The sequence below is a fragment of the Monodelphis domestica genome, chromosome 4, assembly GCF_027887165.1.
Source record: "Monodelphis domestica isolate mMonDom1 chromosome 4, mMonDom1.pri, whole genome shotgun sequence".
In the NCBI taxonomy this organism is placed as follows: domain Eukaryota; kingdom Metazoa; phylum Chordata; class Mammalia; order Didelphimorphia; family Didelphidae; genus Monodelphis; species Monodelphis domestica.
Window position 1 is genome coordinate 57,461,555 of NC_077230.1, and position 17,184 is coordinate 57,478,738.

General features: G+C 38.2%; 1 long non-coding RNA gene across 1 annotated transcript; it reads left to right on the plus strand.

Moving 5' to 3' along the window:
* The first annotated feature begins 333 nt into the window (after positions 1–333).
* On the plus strand, positions 334–14,397 carry LOC130453643 (uncharacterized). Its single transcript, XR_008911088.1, has 3 exons — positions 334–515; positions 7,790–7,858; positions 13,300–14,397. It is a non-coding gene; the product is annotated as an uncharacterized LOC130453643 (long non-coding RNA).
* Positions 14,398–17,184: the final 2,787 nt, after the last annotated feature.

Genomic DNA, 17,184 nt, shown 5'->3' on the forward strand with positions numbered 1-17,184 from the left:
GAAGACATTGAATCTAACCCTCCATTTTAAAGAAAACTGAAGCAGAGACATTAAATAACGTGCCCAGAGTCACACAGCTGGTTAAGTATCTGAGGAGGGATTTGAACTTCGGTCTTCCTGATGTCAAGGCTCACTAAAGTCTCACTCCATTCTGTCTTCCCCAGAAATGTCTACTATCCTTTGACTCATTTGAAGTTCTGTTTAATGAATTGTCAAGGTTACTGAATTCTCTTCCACAAATAAGAAAATGTAACCTCCCTTTTGGATTCAGACAGTTTCCAGGCAAGTACATAGTGACCTCTTGTGGTCAAGCCCATTAGGGAAGGAGGAAGAAAAGTAGCTGTGAGCATTTATAAAGGGAAGGAATGGGAAGCCTTGTGCTGTGGAGGGGAGGTTCTTTGGTGGTGACTGCAATAAAGCGTTTGGAGGCCCCTGCTGACATTCAAGTCTTCATCTATCTCTACCTTATGCTTCTGGAAGCCCATAAAACATGGCCTGATCTAAAGACTGGTGAGGTGAGGAACTGCACTGCTTATGGGTAGCTATTGCCCTCTCGTGGTTTGAGAGGGATTTGGTGAGGCTGTGCTAGAGGGGAGAGAATTATCCTAATAAGATGTAGGCTCCTGGGTTCCAGGGATTTAAAACAGTTTCTTTTGAAGCAAATATGTGTCTTTTTAGGAACAAGCAAGGCACCTTCTATATGGCAAGAATTTGTTTAACCATTTGTAGAACTGAATTACTTTCCATGGTTTCTTACAGTCTCTCTGAGGCTGCGAGGCATTACTGATGCCTATCTAGTTAATCAATCAATCAATCAATATTTGTCGTCTGTTAAATGCCAGACATCATGCTAAGCCTTGAAGATGCAAAGAAAATAAAAAATAATCCCTGCCTTTGAGGAGCTGACAATCTGATTAGGGTTGGGGATGGAACAAGGTGCAAAAAACTATGTGCAAACAAGCTCTCTACAAACTAATTTGTAAATAATCAACAAAAAAGGGAAGGCACTAGAATTAGAAGCTTCTTGTAGAAGGTAGAATTTTAGATAGTGCTTGAAGGAAGCCATGGAAGACAGTAGGCAGCCTGGAGTGGGGAGTGCATTCTAGGCATGGGGAAGAGCCAGTGAAAGTGAGTCAGGAGACTGGAGTATTTGTCTGAGGAACAGTCAGGAGGTCAGGATCACTGGATGTCAGAGTACCTGGGGGATGGAATGCTATAAGATGTAAGAAGACCAGAGAACTAGGATGGAGCCATATCATGAAGCACTAAGTGCTAAAAACACTGAATTTTACATTTGCCCCTGGATGGGATAGACCCAGGAGTGTAACATTGTTAGGATAACTTGGTGGTGCAGTGGATACAGTGCCAGGCTTGCAATCAGGAAGATTCATCTTCATGAGTTCAAATACAGCCTCAGAAACTTACTAGCGGTGTGACCCTGGGTAAATCACTTAACCTTGTTTGCCTCAGTTCCTCATCTGTAAAATCACCTGGAGAAGGAAATAGCAAACTTCTCAAGCATCTTTGCCCTTTCCCTCTCTGTCCCTCTCACTCTCTGTCTCTTTCTGTCTCTCTCCCCCCACCCCCCAGAATCATGTTTTCTTAAAGCACCCCGTGCACTGCTGTGCATCCCAGGAATCTGAGCCCCCTAAGCAGGAGCTACTCTTTGATATCTTGATGGAACCATTTTCTCATCAACAGACAACAGCATTTATTAAAAGGTAGAGATGAAGTAGAAAGAGTGCTGTATTTGGAGTTTGAGGACATGGATTAAAATCCTCAGTTTTTCTGGGGTGAGGGCTTGCCAAGCCCTTTTCAGGACCACTTTCCTCCTTTGGTGCCCACCTGTCCCCCAGCTTTCATCTGTAGTTCCAGGAAGCTATAGTGTGGGCAGTGGCCACATCCATGGGCTAAACCAGATTGAGGGTAATCCATAGACCTCAAATTCATCAGTGAATTAGGAGGATTCAACCCCAAGCACATGAAGACTTCTCCTTGCAGAATGGGTGGATGAGAACAGTTTGTTCCAATGATCCAGTGGTTCCAGAAGGTGACTGAAGCAGTCACTGTAGATAGCATAGAGCTTAGTTAGACAGCAGAGAAGCCAATGGTCTATCCACTGTATCTTGGGCTATCTCCAGTGGTCCTGACACCAAACTTGGATGACTGGAAGAGAGAGTGAGGCTGATGATTCTGTGCAACTCTGCCTCACTTAAATCCAATTCATGGACAAGTAAAGACATCCCCCCAAGATGTCATTAGTTCTCTTCAGAAAGGACAAAAACCAACCTTGTGACCCTGGGCAAGTCACTTAGCTTTATGGGACCTCTGTTTCTTCAACTACAAACTGATAGGTTTGAACTAGATAACTGTGAGGTTTTCTTCTGGCTCTAAATCTATGAACTTCTATATTCAAGGCTCTGTGCTAAGTGATGATGATATAAAGGTCCTACCCCTTGTCCCCCCAAAAAAGAGAAAAAGAAACAGTCCCTTCTCTTGTGGAACTTATATTTTACTTGTGTTCATTACTGACAAACACACTTTGTGTATTCATTCTAATTACAACAGGTAATGATCACAATTAGCTTGATACCTTTTCACCCTATGAGATACTTCTCTATGACCTCCTGTAAATCCTCTAAAAGGAGACCAATGGGACCCTTGAGCTATCTGATTATTCCTTGTCCTCACTACATGAAAAGGAGTGGCTAGGGGATAGACCTTTATTAAAATGCCTACTATGTGCCCTGTGAGATAGGTGCTATTATCATCCCTTTTATAGTTGAGAAAACCAAGGCAGAAGTTAAGTGACTACTCCAGAGTCACAAAGTTGGATTTGAACTCAAATCTTTCTGACTCCGCATTCAGGAGTCAGGGTCACTTAACTGCCTCCTATCAGTCTACATAACTTTTTAGTTCTCTATTTTTTTGTTAAGTTCTCCTGTCTATTCTTTGGAAAAGTGTTGAAATCTATGCATGCCCACCATATACTAACCGTTTCACTGTCCTCTGGGGACCTGCAACTTTTATTCTTAAATGCAGTATTCTATGACTTGTAGCCATATCAACAGCAGTGGAAGAATATTAATATTTTAAAACATAGTTTTTGATTCAGGGATAAATTTGGGGTCATGTAAAGCCTTCCAAAGATAATCGATTCTCCTCAGCTCACCCCATTCTCAATTCTGGGCTGAGTTCATAGTTATCATATCATAGACTAGGCATAAATATTCATTTTCCATTTATTTTTTCTTGTGTGGATGGTAGAACTCTTTGGAATGATCATTTAGGAGGTCATCCCTTGTGTTTGTCAGTGATGCAATTGGCATAATATCATCTGAAACATCAGCTCTCCATCTTGACTCTTGCCTGGACATTCTCCATGTCAGTGGCAAATACTTTAATGAGTATGCTAGGTGGATGCAGTAGACTCATCTTCCTGGGATCAAACCTGGCCTCAGACAGGCTGGGCAAGCCACTTAACCCCATTTGTCTCAGTTCCTTATTTGTAAAATGAGCTAGAGAAGGGAATAGCAAACTCTAGCTCATTTGCCATGAGAAAACCCAAATGGGGTCACGAAGAGTCAGATATGACTGAAAAGTACTGAACACATTTTTTGCTTCCTTTGACTTTTAAACTTTATTTTATATCCTTATCTTTCATCTTGGAATCAATACTGTGTATTGGTTCCAAGGCAGAAGAGTGGTAAGAATGACAATGGGGTTATGTGACTTGCCGAGGGTCATACAGCTAGGAAGTGTGTGAGGTCACATTTGAATCCGCAACCTCCCATATCTAAGCCTAGTTCTCAATCTTCTGAGTTATCTAGCCATCCTTTGTAGTTTGGTTGTTCCTTTATCTCTTAAAATGTAGAATATAACTTTTCTTTCATCCTTTGCTGTTCTAAGTTAGAAACCTCCACATACTGTATGTTACAGCTTCCCCAACTGGAGCTGTGATAGAAAAGGTAGGAAGTGGGAGAAGATTTGCAATTAGAGTTTCCTATATATACTGGAGGTCTTTTGCTTAGTTCTTTGGCACTTGCCATTAGGACATTTCCCCTTTTCATGAAATATGAATAATAAACTCATGAATAATAAAACTGCTGCCTTTTCAAGCCTGCTTTCTGACTCCAGATCATTTTTGTAAGTGGGGGATTCTTGGACTGTTTTTATCTTATCCGACTCAATATCATTTGTGAAAACCTAGCTCCATACTTCTCATATCTTCATTAGGGTGCCCTTTATAGGAAAGAAGATATACACATTAGTTATAAGTGATACTTTCTTGGCCACCTTACTGGAAGTAATAGAAAGATCTTTCATTTGACCTATCTTGAGAATATACCTCTTGGCTCCCCCAAGATTGTCCCCATGAGTGGGAATATGACATCTCTTTGTACTTGGCATATTCCAACTACTTTTCCCATCTTTATTTTCTTCAATATCTTTGCATGCAACACACTGGGAAACTATGAAATTAGAATTGAAATGTAGGACTTTCACAATCACTGATAAAGAACTTGGCATAGAAATGGGGAAAGATCTTTTTCATTTCCATCTGTTTCTTGTTCCCCTTACAGTTTCATTGTTAAATTTCTTGTTCCCCTTACAGTTTCATTCATGTGACAATAATGTCACAGCTAAGTTATTATCTCTAGCCAATATTTTTTTACAAATGTATATTTCTCTTCATTGCTTCTTCATGGTTTGTTATTTGTATTTATTTTAAAATATTACTTTAAAAGTTTTAAAATTTGATTTCATTTAATGTTCAAACAAAAATCAGCTTTCTTCCCCCTCCCGCATCCCGCCTTCATCACCTTGAGAAAACAAGAAAAACAAAATGATTATGAGCATGTATAGTGAAGCAAAACAAAATTTCTTACTGGTCATGTCCAAAAAATATATGTCCCAAGGCTGTGGGCATGAGACTATCAGAAAATCACTTAAAAAGAGAATCAATACCAAGAGCGTTTAAGGTTGAGACTGAAAAGGCAACACCCAGATGAACACTGAAAAATGTTAGTCAAGCACTTATTAAGTGCCTTCTATATGCTAGCACCATACTAGGATCTAGGTATACAATACAAAGAACAGGGCAATTTATTAAAAATTAAAAATAAACAGCTCTCACAAGGAGTTTATATGTTGAGATTTATACAGGAGGTCTTTTCTCCATTCATAACAGTGGGTCTATAATATTAAGACTCAGATATTATATTTCCCCAATATGTTGTTTGAGAAATTTAAAAAATGCTATTAAAGAAAACAAAAATAAGATTCTGAGAAGCCAACTGAGTTGAGAGACCACTTGGAAGATGCTGGGTCAAACTGAACTATTTGGATTATCTAAGCAAAATCCTGTGCCACTTCATCATGTCTTCAGGAATTGTGGTTGGTTATTGTACTTATCAAAGTCCTCAAGTTTTTGTTAAAATTTCTTTTTGTTTTAATCAGAAATGATCTACATTCTTACCCTCCCACTCCACCCTTTCCTTTCTCATTGAGAAAGCAAGAAAAACAAAGCCCATTATACACATTTACAGTTAATCTAAACAATTTCCATTCTGGCCATGTCTTTGAAAATATTTATCTCATTCTGTATTCTAAGACTTCATCTCTATATCAGGAGGTGATTGGCATGTTTCATCATTAGTCCTCTGTAATACTGGTAGGTCATTAGATGGTAAAGAGTGAGAGAAAAACCTAGCACAAGTGCCCTACTCACTTAAATAACTGGAGTCAGAAAAAGAGAGTAAAAAAAGGCAGTTGTTTATTTTCCTCATGAGGAACGCAAAAAGTTCTAGTGGCAAACTTCAAATTGCCTGGATGCAATACAGAATTATATAGGTTCCTGAGGAATTGTGAGATTCCCTCCTCCCTCCTCTGTCTGGTCCCTACTTGGGATTTGAACTTACAATCTAAGCATCGTAAAAATAAATTTGGCGAGTCATAAAATAAAATATTTAGATGGAAAAACTTTAATATAGGTTCAAAACTCTTCAAAACTGTTTAACTCACCAATCAGGTTTAAACTATTTGGATACTTTCGGATACTTTCGATAGAGGTAATCAAAAGTATCCTCAGTGATGAAGTGAAGCTCAAATGTGAACTTCCCTTCAAGGCCAGGCAAAAGGATGCTAAAGAGACTCTTATTATAAACATAAAATATTTATTCAAATATATAAAGATAAATAAAGGATTTCTAATTCTAAGGGATTCTAAATCCACCCAAATAAATTCCCAGGTTCCACAAGGAACTAATCTTCCCTAATCTGACTAACCCAAATTTATACTATCTAAATAAAAACTACTGCTATTATCCTTATAAATCTTAACTTCCCCTTCAAATTATAAGTGGCAAAGGCTAGCTGGTTGAGTCTCAACAAGAATCAAGTTAGCACTCTGAGTCTTAAGAGACTCAGTGTTCAAACCAAAGACCAGGTTTTTCTTTGTTCTTCTCAGAGTTAAACAATGTATAAAACCACAATAGATATTCAATAGTGTTTCCCAAGTTGGGAAAGGAAAACACTGAGCTCCTTCAGATCTTTCCCTCAGACAGAGAGAGAGAGAGAGAGAGAGAGAGAGAGAGAGAGAGAGAGAGAGAGAGAGTCAACGATGTTACCCCCTCCAGCCCTGAGAGAGTCTCAGAGTGTGTCTCTGCCAACTATCAGGGAGCAACTCCCCAATTGCCAGAGAGAATAATTGACATAGGAAAACAATTATAATTGTCAGCAGTTGAAATTAACATTCTCTCTCAGCTCTGCTTCAAACTCCAGTTCTTTTCTCAAGCAGCCTCTTATCCCTAAACTAATAAAACAGTACTTATTTTCTAATATCACCCTTACAGCATGTGGATTCTGTGTGAGATGGAATGAAAATGTATGTGATTCTCAAAGTAGAATAGTTGGCTTGCCCCAACTCCCAATATTCCCAGAGCAAAGATGTCCAGTCAGCTTTCCTAGGGGGAAGCCTTTAGCATTGTGGAAAGGGAATTTCATCCCCTTCCCCTCCTGGACTGTCAACCTACTCATTTTGTGTGCCAGCACTGCATGAATGAGTGTGAATGCACAGGCATATGTGAGGGGACGGATAATAAAAGGGTTACGGTGCTCTTGCTACTTCCCTAGACACGGTGTGATAGAGGCTGGCGGAGAGTCATATCAACATGTGGTTAGACTTTGAATAGAAAAATAGACTTTAAAACTATACCTACCTGCTTTCTTTATTTCAAGGGATTATTAATAAACTCTATGGAAAATAAGAACCTGGAGTTATTCATTTAAATCTAATAGCATGTTTCAATAATGTTAAATTCACAAAGAACATTTGTTGCTTATCTAACTATTCCCAGGACAAACCAGCCTGGTAAAGTACATTTTCACTTCTAACTTCAAAGACAAATGATAGCCCAGTCTGTTATAATATGGGAATGTTGGGGGGAATGTCACTCTTGTTAGGGGGATGAAAATCTTGTTGGGGAAACATAATTCTTTTGTTTAATTGAAATTAGCTCACTGTGCTCAAAGTTTTGTACGTCACAGTACTGTTCCCAGCAAGGAGGCTGGACGAGAAAGGGGTATATGTGGAATCTTGTCTCAGAATTGCTATAAAAAATGTCTATTTTACATGTAGAAGCTGCAGATTGTCATTAGGGTAGTCTGCCATGCTTTTTGCTATTAGCAAATTTTGTCATTTAGGGTAGATTGTTACTAAGGCAATCTGCCACCTTTTCTGCATGGAGAATAAAAACTGATGCCTCTCTCTCATCCAATTTATTGACAGTAGGAGATCTTCAGATTGTGCTTATTCTCATCCGACTCAGTCTGGGGGCTTGTCTGGGATCCTGGAATGGTAAGAAACTTTCAGTTCCCCTTTTTGGTAAAGTTTAAGACAAGTCAACTAAGATTTTTGGCTGCCTCTCAAAAAAGAGGAGGTATGTGAATTTCTTGTCAAGTTCCATGCCCATAGGGAGTTTTGTGTTAGGCTGAAGTAAAAGTCAATGAATGATTCAGGAGTTCAGAATTGGGCTGCAACAGTATTTGTAAGTATCATCAGGCTAAAAAAAAAAGAAAGGTGATGGTTGGGAAGAAAGCCTCTACGTTATTGATAAGGTAACTGTTTCTCCCCCTACTTTCCAAAACGTGGGGAGGCTGTTTGAAAGACAGGACAGTGAGGTAAGGGATTCAAAAAAGGCACTTCAGTGTGAATTTTGAGTTTCTTAAACTCTAAGATAGCTTAACTAAGTGAAAAGGGATTGTTTGCCTTCAGCTTTAGAGAAGACAGGCTGGTAAAAAGATCTGTTCAACACTTTCTCCCCTTTCTCCTCTTATGGCCACAGAGAGGGAACGTGGAAGAAGTACAGAAAAGAGATGTTTTATCTCTCAATTGGGTTTTCTCAAATGGTGTTAACTTCAAGGTTGGAATATGTGTATATATGGTTTTGGAAAAGAAGAAATGGTTCTGAAATGTGCTTTTTGAGCAGAATGAAATGAATGTAAAGGTGTCTCAATACTGCAAAATTGTCTAAAATTGAAGATTGATTAATGTTGTTCTTATCATTGTAATGTGTGGCCAGCCTATTTGTCAGAGTTTGCTTTAAGACACAAATGAGAAGCAAACCCACAGTAATTGCTAGTTTTTTAGTGAAGTGCATTGGTTCAATAACTTATAGTATCAGAAATTTAGTAATAACTTTTTAGAAGAAAACAGTTGTGAAGCACTAAGTTTTTGAGTAATCTAGAAAGTGTTCACAAGGGTAAATGCAATGAACATCAGGAAAGAAAAAGTTTAAATCTATAAATTTGAAATGAACATGTATCAATAGTTTGGAATACTGCCGAATGAGCTATGAAATATGGTTAAATGATATATGGATTACTACTGTAAGATTTAAATTAATATCCAGCAACTCCAAGTATTATTTTTATAAAGTTTATTATCTGACAAAATAGAATCATGTGACTAACTTTTTCTACCTGCTCAAAAAATCCCTGCTCCATCAAATCTGTGTCAGAAAAGAAAAAGAAAGAGCGATGGAAGTACACCCAATTTACATCCTGTCTATATAACCACATAACAACAGGAAGTGAGTAGGGTATTGGGAATTGTAGTTTTGCTGGGGCCCATAGTTTTGCTTGAGTTTGTAGTTTTTAGGGTAACAGATTCTAATTACACACTACCAAAATTTGAACTTTGGACAAGAATGATTTTGCTTGAATGTAAGTACATGTTTAAATGCAATCTGCTTGTATCATGTAATTTTGTTTAATCACAAATGATTTATGGATTTATACTATGGACTAAGTTAATGTCTAAAATGAATTGGATAAGACAATAAGCTTAAGATATAGTATGCAATCAATAAGCACATAAAATGTTCTAAATCTCTCCTGATTAGAGAAATGCACATTAAAACAACTCTGAGGTACCACACCACACATAGCAGATTGGCCAATATGACAGTAAAAGAAAATAATAGATGTTGGAGGGGTTGTGGCAAAATTGGGACACTAATACATTGCTGGTGGAGCTGTGAATTGATCCAACCATTATGGAAGGCAATTTGGAATTATACCCAAAGAGCTTTAAAAGAATGCATGCCTTTTGATCCTCTATATCACCACTGGGTTTGTATCCCCAAAGAGATAAAAAATTGTATAAAAATATTTATGGCTGTGCTTTTTGTGGTGGCAAAAAGTTGGAAATTGTTCGGGTGTCCCTCAATTGGGGAAAAGATGAACAAATTATGGTGTATAATGGGGATGGAATACTAATGTGGTATAAGAATTGATGAACTATTTGGTTTTTATGTGAACTGGAAAGACCTCCATAAACTGATGAGGAGTGAAATGAGCAGAACCAGGAGAACATTATATACAGTAACTGAAACACTGTGGGACAATCAAATGTAATAGTCTTGGCTACTAATAACAATGCAATGATCAAGGACAATCCTGAGTGACTTATGAAAAGGAATGCTATCAACATCTAGAGAAAGAACTATGGGAGTCAAAGTACAGAAGAAAAACACATGATTTATCATTTGGTTATATGGGTATATGACTAGGAGTTGTAGTTTTTAAAAGATTACTCTTACAAATATGAATAATATGGAAATAGGTTTGAAGTAATAATACATATATAAACCAGTGGAATTGTTTGTCATCTGGAAGGGGGAAGGGAAGAAAAGAGGGAGAGAACATAAATAATGTAACCATGGAAAAATATTCTAAAAAAATAATGTGGGGAAAAAATAAAAGGTCACATAAAGGTTTAAAAAAATGAAGATATAGTATGTAAATGATGCAATCTTTAAGAAGAATGATAATCTGGGCTCTTTTGAGCTACTCATTGGCAGGTAAAAGCATACCTGGTAAAGTTGATTTAAATAATGATGGTGAATAGTAAGTAGAAGAAGTAGAGAGAACTGTTGGATTAAAATATGAAAGAAGGGGGCAGCTGGGTAGCTCAGTGGATTGAGAGCCAGGCCTAGAGGTGGGAGGTTGTAGGTTCAAATGTGACCTCAGACACTTCCCAGCTGTGTGACCCTGGGCAAGTCACTTGACCCCAATTGCCTGGCCCTTACCACTCTTCTGCCTTGGAACAGTATTGACTCCAAGATGGAAGGTAAGGGTTTAAAAAATAAAATAAAATAAAATATGAAAGAAATAAGTTTTTAAGATGTTTTAATCAGACTATGAGGTTTTTAAGTAAAGTTCAGTGGAAGGAATATAATATTTAAGGTTTTAAGTATGTAGGTATGTGAGGAGAGAAAGGCAAAACAGGGAATTTCGGAGAATTTTATTGTGCTCTGAGCAGAGGCTTTGAAAGGGAAAAGAGTGAAAGTTTTGAGACTAGTAAGTTTAGGTAATTAATTATCTTATTTCCTCACTACCAAAAAGGAGGGGGAAAGCCCTCATGGCCCTGAGTGTTCTAAGAGCAGTAAATGAATTGTAATAAGCGGAGATAATATATTTTAAGTTAGATCTACTGTAGACCAAGAAGAATCTTTAAGGACTAAAAATTAGTGTAAGAAAAAATAAAGAATATACAAAATTGGCATTTACCAAATGAGAAAGAGAAAGAGAAAAATATTTTATCTGTAAATCTGTAAGGCTTTAAAAATCCATTAGAATACCTTTCAGATCTATGGGAAAGGAAAGCATTTAAGACCAAGCAAGAAATAGGAAACAATACAACATGTAAAATGAATAATTTTGATTACATTAAATTAAAATGGTTTTGTACAAATGAAACCAATGCAACAAAAATTAGAAGGGAAGCAACAAAATGGGGAAAATTATATAACAAAAACATCTGACAGCAGTCTAATTTCTCAAATTTATAAGTAGCTAAGTCAGTTGTACAAAAAATCAAGCCATTCCCCAAATTGACAAATGATCAAGGGACATGAATAGACAGTTTTCAGATAAAGAAATCAAAATTCTAAACTCATGAAAAAGTGTTTTAAATCTCTCATAATTAGAGAAATGCAAATCAAAACAGCCACCTCACACCTAGAAGATTGGCCAATATGACAGTAAAGGAAAATAATAAATGTTGGAGGGGTGTGGCAAAATTGGGACACTAATGCATTGCTGGCGGAGGTGTGAATTGATCCAACCATTCTGGAGGGCAATTTGGAACTATACTCAAAGGGCTTTAAAAAAGTGCATACCCTTTGATTCACCAATATCTCTAGTAGGTTTGTACCTTAGAGATAATAATGAAAGATGTTTGTACAAAAATATTGATAGTCACACTCTTTGTGGTGGCAAAAAGTTGGAAAATGATGGGGTGTCCCTCTATTGGGGAATGGCTAAACAAATGGTGGTATCTGACAGTGATTGAATACTATTGTGCTATAAGGAATGATGAACTGGAGGATTTCTACATGAACTGGAAGAGTCTCCAGGAACTGATGCAGAGTGAAATGAGCAGAACCAAGAGAATATTTACACAGAAAGTGAAACATTGTGGAATAATACAATGTAATGGTCTTTGCTAATACAAGACAATCCCAAGAGACTTGTGAGAAAGAATATTCTCCACATTGAGAGAATGAACTGTGGGAGTAGAAACACCAAAGAAAAACAAATGACTTATCATTTGTTTATATGGATATATGATTTGGGGGTTTTTGTTTTAAAAGATTGTTCTATTGCAAAAATGAATAATATGGAAATAGGCATAAGTGAAAACATTTGTATAAACTAGTGGAAATACTTATTGGATCTGGAAGAGAGGAGGGGAGGGAAAGAAAATGAAATATGTAAACATGGAAAAAATTTTTAAAATTAAAAAAAAGCCATTAGAGTAGGCAAAGTAAATAAGACAAAAAGCTTGTTTGAGTGTTGGATTTCAGAATAATGGAATTGGACCAATGAGAGGTTAAACTACTCTAAGCTGTAACGGGTAAGATTTGCCATTTAAGGCAAAAGACTTTTGGAATCTCAACTGATATTACTGTGAGCTTGGAATTCAAGTATGGCTATCTGATGATTGATCCACCATTCAAGAGAAGAACTCAGAGAACAAGTGAAAAATCTTTATAGAGAGTAGAGAAAGGACAGTCTCAGCTTAAAGATGGAGTAAGATCCTTCTGATCCAGTGAGGATAGTTATGATCTTTCCCCTGCTTTTTCCTTTTATGACTGTTAGGGTCCAAGTGGAAGTACCCCGCACAGGAACACACAAAGACAATGCAAAGACAGCAGGGAGAGGTTTATTACTAGTGCACACTAGGACGGTTACCCTAGTAGGATCGGGAGTGCACATATATAGAGCAGCTTAAGAGAACAGGATATCTATTGTGGCCTTATCTGTTTCGACAGTTGTGGCCTTGGGGAGGACGTCTTACAGTTTTTCCAGGTTATCTGTCTTGACTCTGGCCTTGCAGTTCTTCCAGGAACTGTTCATTTGGATACAGTGCAACCTCCCCTTCCCTTCATGACAAATTCTTATAATCAGCACAGAATGCAAATTGTGAAATGAGTTTCCATTTTCCAAACAACCAAATAGATTGGTAGTTGAAGGTTAGACTTTAAAGGGCTAGCTTTAGCTAAGTAAGATTTTGTTAATTATAGTCCTGTAGAAACAGAAAAGGGGGACCCTCCCAGTTTTAATTAACTATGATTGGAAATTGGATATTAGGCTTAAAGTTATAGCCCAAGAATTTTTGTGTCTCTTACAGAACTTAGGGTAAAGAAATTTATTTGCAAAAGTATTGGTACTTAAGTGCTCATAAATATTATTAGAAACTGCCTTGTGAAAGACTTTTTTTTTTTTTTTTAGCAGAAACTTCTCCTGAATTTCTGCAAGAAACTTGGAACAGAGGGACCAAATTTCCTGAGAAGACCGATCCCTGATAAAGATGATTGGTGAAGATGAAGTGTGTTAGCTATATCTAATTAATGTTATTGTTATTGTAGAGAGAGAAACTGAGGCAAGTGAAAATAATTATTTGCCAGTCACTTGCCATGCATTTGCTATCATCAGTTAGATCATCTCTGTGCATCCAAAGTAGGGGATGTGCCTTCTAAGAAGATAAAATTAAGCCATCTTTTACTTCAACCCCCAGCTCCAGAGTATTATCAATGGGAAGGGGTCCATTTTCCAAAACCCCCATTTCATTCAGGGGGATGAAAAGCTCATAGGAGGTACATAATTCTTTTGTATTAGTAAAATTAGCTCACTACTCTCAAAGTTTGGTATGTCACAGCACCCCAACCTAAGGAGGCCTCTCTCTCATCCCATTTATTGACAGTGGGAGATTTTTGAGCTGTGCTTCATCTCATCCCACTCAATCCTAGCCTGATTGATTCAGGGCACTGTAAGTTACAGTAAAAGTGTTACTTGAATGTTCTTAAGGAAGCAAGGAGATTGTTTATTGCCCTTGAACCTTTTGTCTTTCATCAATCTCTTTCCCACAGTCCTGGAGTCTTTTAGATAAAGAGTCAACAAAAGGTCTTTGAAATTTAAAAACAGATTAGTCATCCCTTTCTCAATTGGGGGTGCTAACCAGTGCTTTTTCCCTTGAGGAAGTCTTGTTTCCAAGAGAAATTTTACAACTTAAGTGACTCCCTTATCTCCTTTGGTACCAAAAATGTCAAGAGATGTTCTCATTCTGTTGTATATGTATACATTTTGTTACACCTCTGACCCAATAGACTGTTTCTTAAAATTTTAATTTGGGAGTTCGGATTGACAGGAATCATGACATGAACAAAAAGATGGAAAGAAAGAGATAAGAGGGGAGGTTTGTGACTGAATTTTATAAATTGGTGGACTTAAATCTGATACTTTAGCATTCTTTGAGCACCCAAGAAGGGGAATGCCTCTTTCTATTAAAATCAATAAAGCCATCATTTTTGCATCTTTCTCTCTGGCTCCATGTTTGTATTTTTAGTTCAGAGGGGGGAGTGAGGGGGATGGGAGGGTGAGGGTAGGGGTAGGGGGACTCTATCCTTAGAAACCCTCTCCTGTCCCAAACAGATGGGTGCTCGTTCAGGATTGCAAAACAGTGGAAGCCTCAGTTTGCCCTGTTTGGCGTGGTTTAAGAGGCTTGTGAGCAGAAGTTCTATGACTACCAGCCTGACAAAGCGGGGTGGGGTTGGGCACTTCCGCTTGCTTTCTAAACCCAAAGAGGGTTTCAGAGACAAAAGAGGAAAGGGCAGTGCTGTGTGGAATAGGGGTGTCACTAATAATGGATTCCCCAGAGCATCCCAAAATACAAAACCGGGAGGCAGAGAGAAGATGCAAAGTGGAGACTTTATTAGCTGTTGCACAAGAGCAGGACACTGTTCAAGCTCGAGAGCTCAAGACAATGACTGAAAACAGACGAAAATTCCCCCAATTTATCAATAACCTGTTTCCGTTCTGTTTCTTCTTTATCCTCCCTCCCATCACGTTTATCCTATCACTCATCAGGATGGCCGGAATCTGTCTTCAATATTGATAGCTTGAAGAACATTCAGAAGTGTTAAATGTATATAAATTTTGAACAATTTCCCAAACTTTTAGTATCTAGCAAGATAAGGAGGCAGAAGGAACTGTTCTCAGTGGGAATTTGCTCAGGAGAAATGCTCCCTTTTTGCTCCATCTTGCTGCTACTTGTTGCTGGGGTGTTTATCCTTTGTAAAGGGTTTTTGATATTCCAACTGCTTTTGGAATGTAAATTAAACCAGCAACTCTGTTTGTAAAAGGAGTTTGTGGAGAGTGAGAGTGAGAGTAATGGGAAAGGTGTTAGCTTAAGGGGGTATCCTAACTTTCCTGGGGTATAGACTTAAAGGATAAACTTAAAAGGAAAAGTTTCAATAAATTTCTTTTAAGAAAGATACAGGCTTTTCTGTCTCACTCAGGCCAGAAGGGTCAAAAGGCGTTTGTGTTAGAGACAGGGGTAGGACGATCTCTATTTTGAAGGGACTTGCTGGGGATCCTGGTTACCAGCCAAATGCTATCTTGAGAATTTCACATTGGACTCATCTTACATAGTTTCAATAAAGCCACCATCTTTGCATCTCTTTGTCTGGCTCCAAGTTTGTATTTTTGATACTGTAGGGTGGAGTCCATGGTTAGTGACCCTCATGCCCTAGACAGGTATACAGGACAAAAATTTTACTTTTCACACACACTTTTATTTCACCCAGTACGAATCCAGCACAAAAGTATTCCATCTATGTGGAGTAGAATTTTGGGGAGACTCATATCCCCAGAAATCAGTCTAGTGAGCAAACAGGAGACTTGGTAAGATACTGACAGAAAAAAGCTGATTTGGAGAAAATAGTGGATAGTAGGGAGTGGGGGTGGGGGAGAGAGAGAGAAAAGGGGAGGGAAGGAAAAGGGATTCTGTCCACACTAGTGGTTTGCTTGAGGCAAACATGTCCTCCCTTCTGGGTACAATCACAGACTTTTATAATAATTCTGACACAAGATTCTTCTCCTCCCCTCTGTCCAGTCCCACAGAAGTCAAGGTGGGTGGGGGGAGCTGTGATGTTTACAGTATTTAGCACTTGATTTTCAATATTACATACCCCTAAAGACCTCCTTGATCAAGAAAAAAACCCATGACTATGATGGGATTCCCAACTTGGGACAAAAAAAAAAAAAGAAACTTTTGAAACTCATTGTACTTTCCCTCCTTCAGCTTTCTTCTCAGGGTACAGATAAATCCTTCTCAAGGCTTTTGAAAATAGGTCAGGAAAACTAAAACTTTTATGGGGTGGGGTGGGGGAGGTAGTTTTAGTCTACAGAATAGTAATATTAAGGGGTCTTGAGAATTAGGGTTACAAGCCAAATACTACCCTGAGAATTACACACTGAATCTTATCCCCTTCTTTTATTTCACTCAGTAAGAGTTCAGCACAAAAGTCTTCCACTATAATTTATTTATCCATTCTTTAGTCTATGAGCATTCCTCTGTATTTTAACCCCTTAGGCAATATTATTTGTAATCACCAGACATCTTCTTTTGTAAGATTATAGATTATGCTAATGACATTCATTATCCATGATCTAAGGCAGTGACTCTTGTGAAGAAGGGACTAGACATTTCTACCAACTGCCATCAACTGTCACTGAGACAAAGCAGGCAAATCTAGTTGAGGCAGTGAGCCCCTACCCACCTCCTGATCACTTCCTACCCCCAACAGAGATGGAGGCAGCATCCTCCAGGGAAAAAGCCAACAGCACTTCCCTTCAGACCCTGATGAAGGACTCTGGGCCTGAGCCAGTGTCCCACTTACCCACAAGAGCCATTGTGAAAGGGAACAATCATGATGGAGAAAGGGTGGATATTTCTCATCATTACCATCATCAACACCTGACCAACTGCCATCAACTGAAAGGTAAGCCTCATGCTCCAGGAGTGACAATACTTTCCAGGCCACTGTTTCTATTTCTAGTCCAGGCATCAAGACATCGGAAATAAATAGGATTTTTCTGAGGGGTAGAAAATGACATTAAAGAAGGGGCACCTTTTGGCAGACCACTCCATTGTTTTTGCCAAAGAAAACACTAAAGGGGTCATAAAGTGTTGGACATGACTGAATACAACTGAGCAACAACAATCACCATTTACTTTTCAGCAATTTTCTATACACGTTATCTTTCTTCAAAAAAATGTGAGTTTCTTGATATCAGGGTCTTTTCTATTTGTTTCCTCAGTCCTTAGCACAGTGC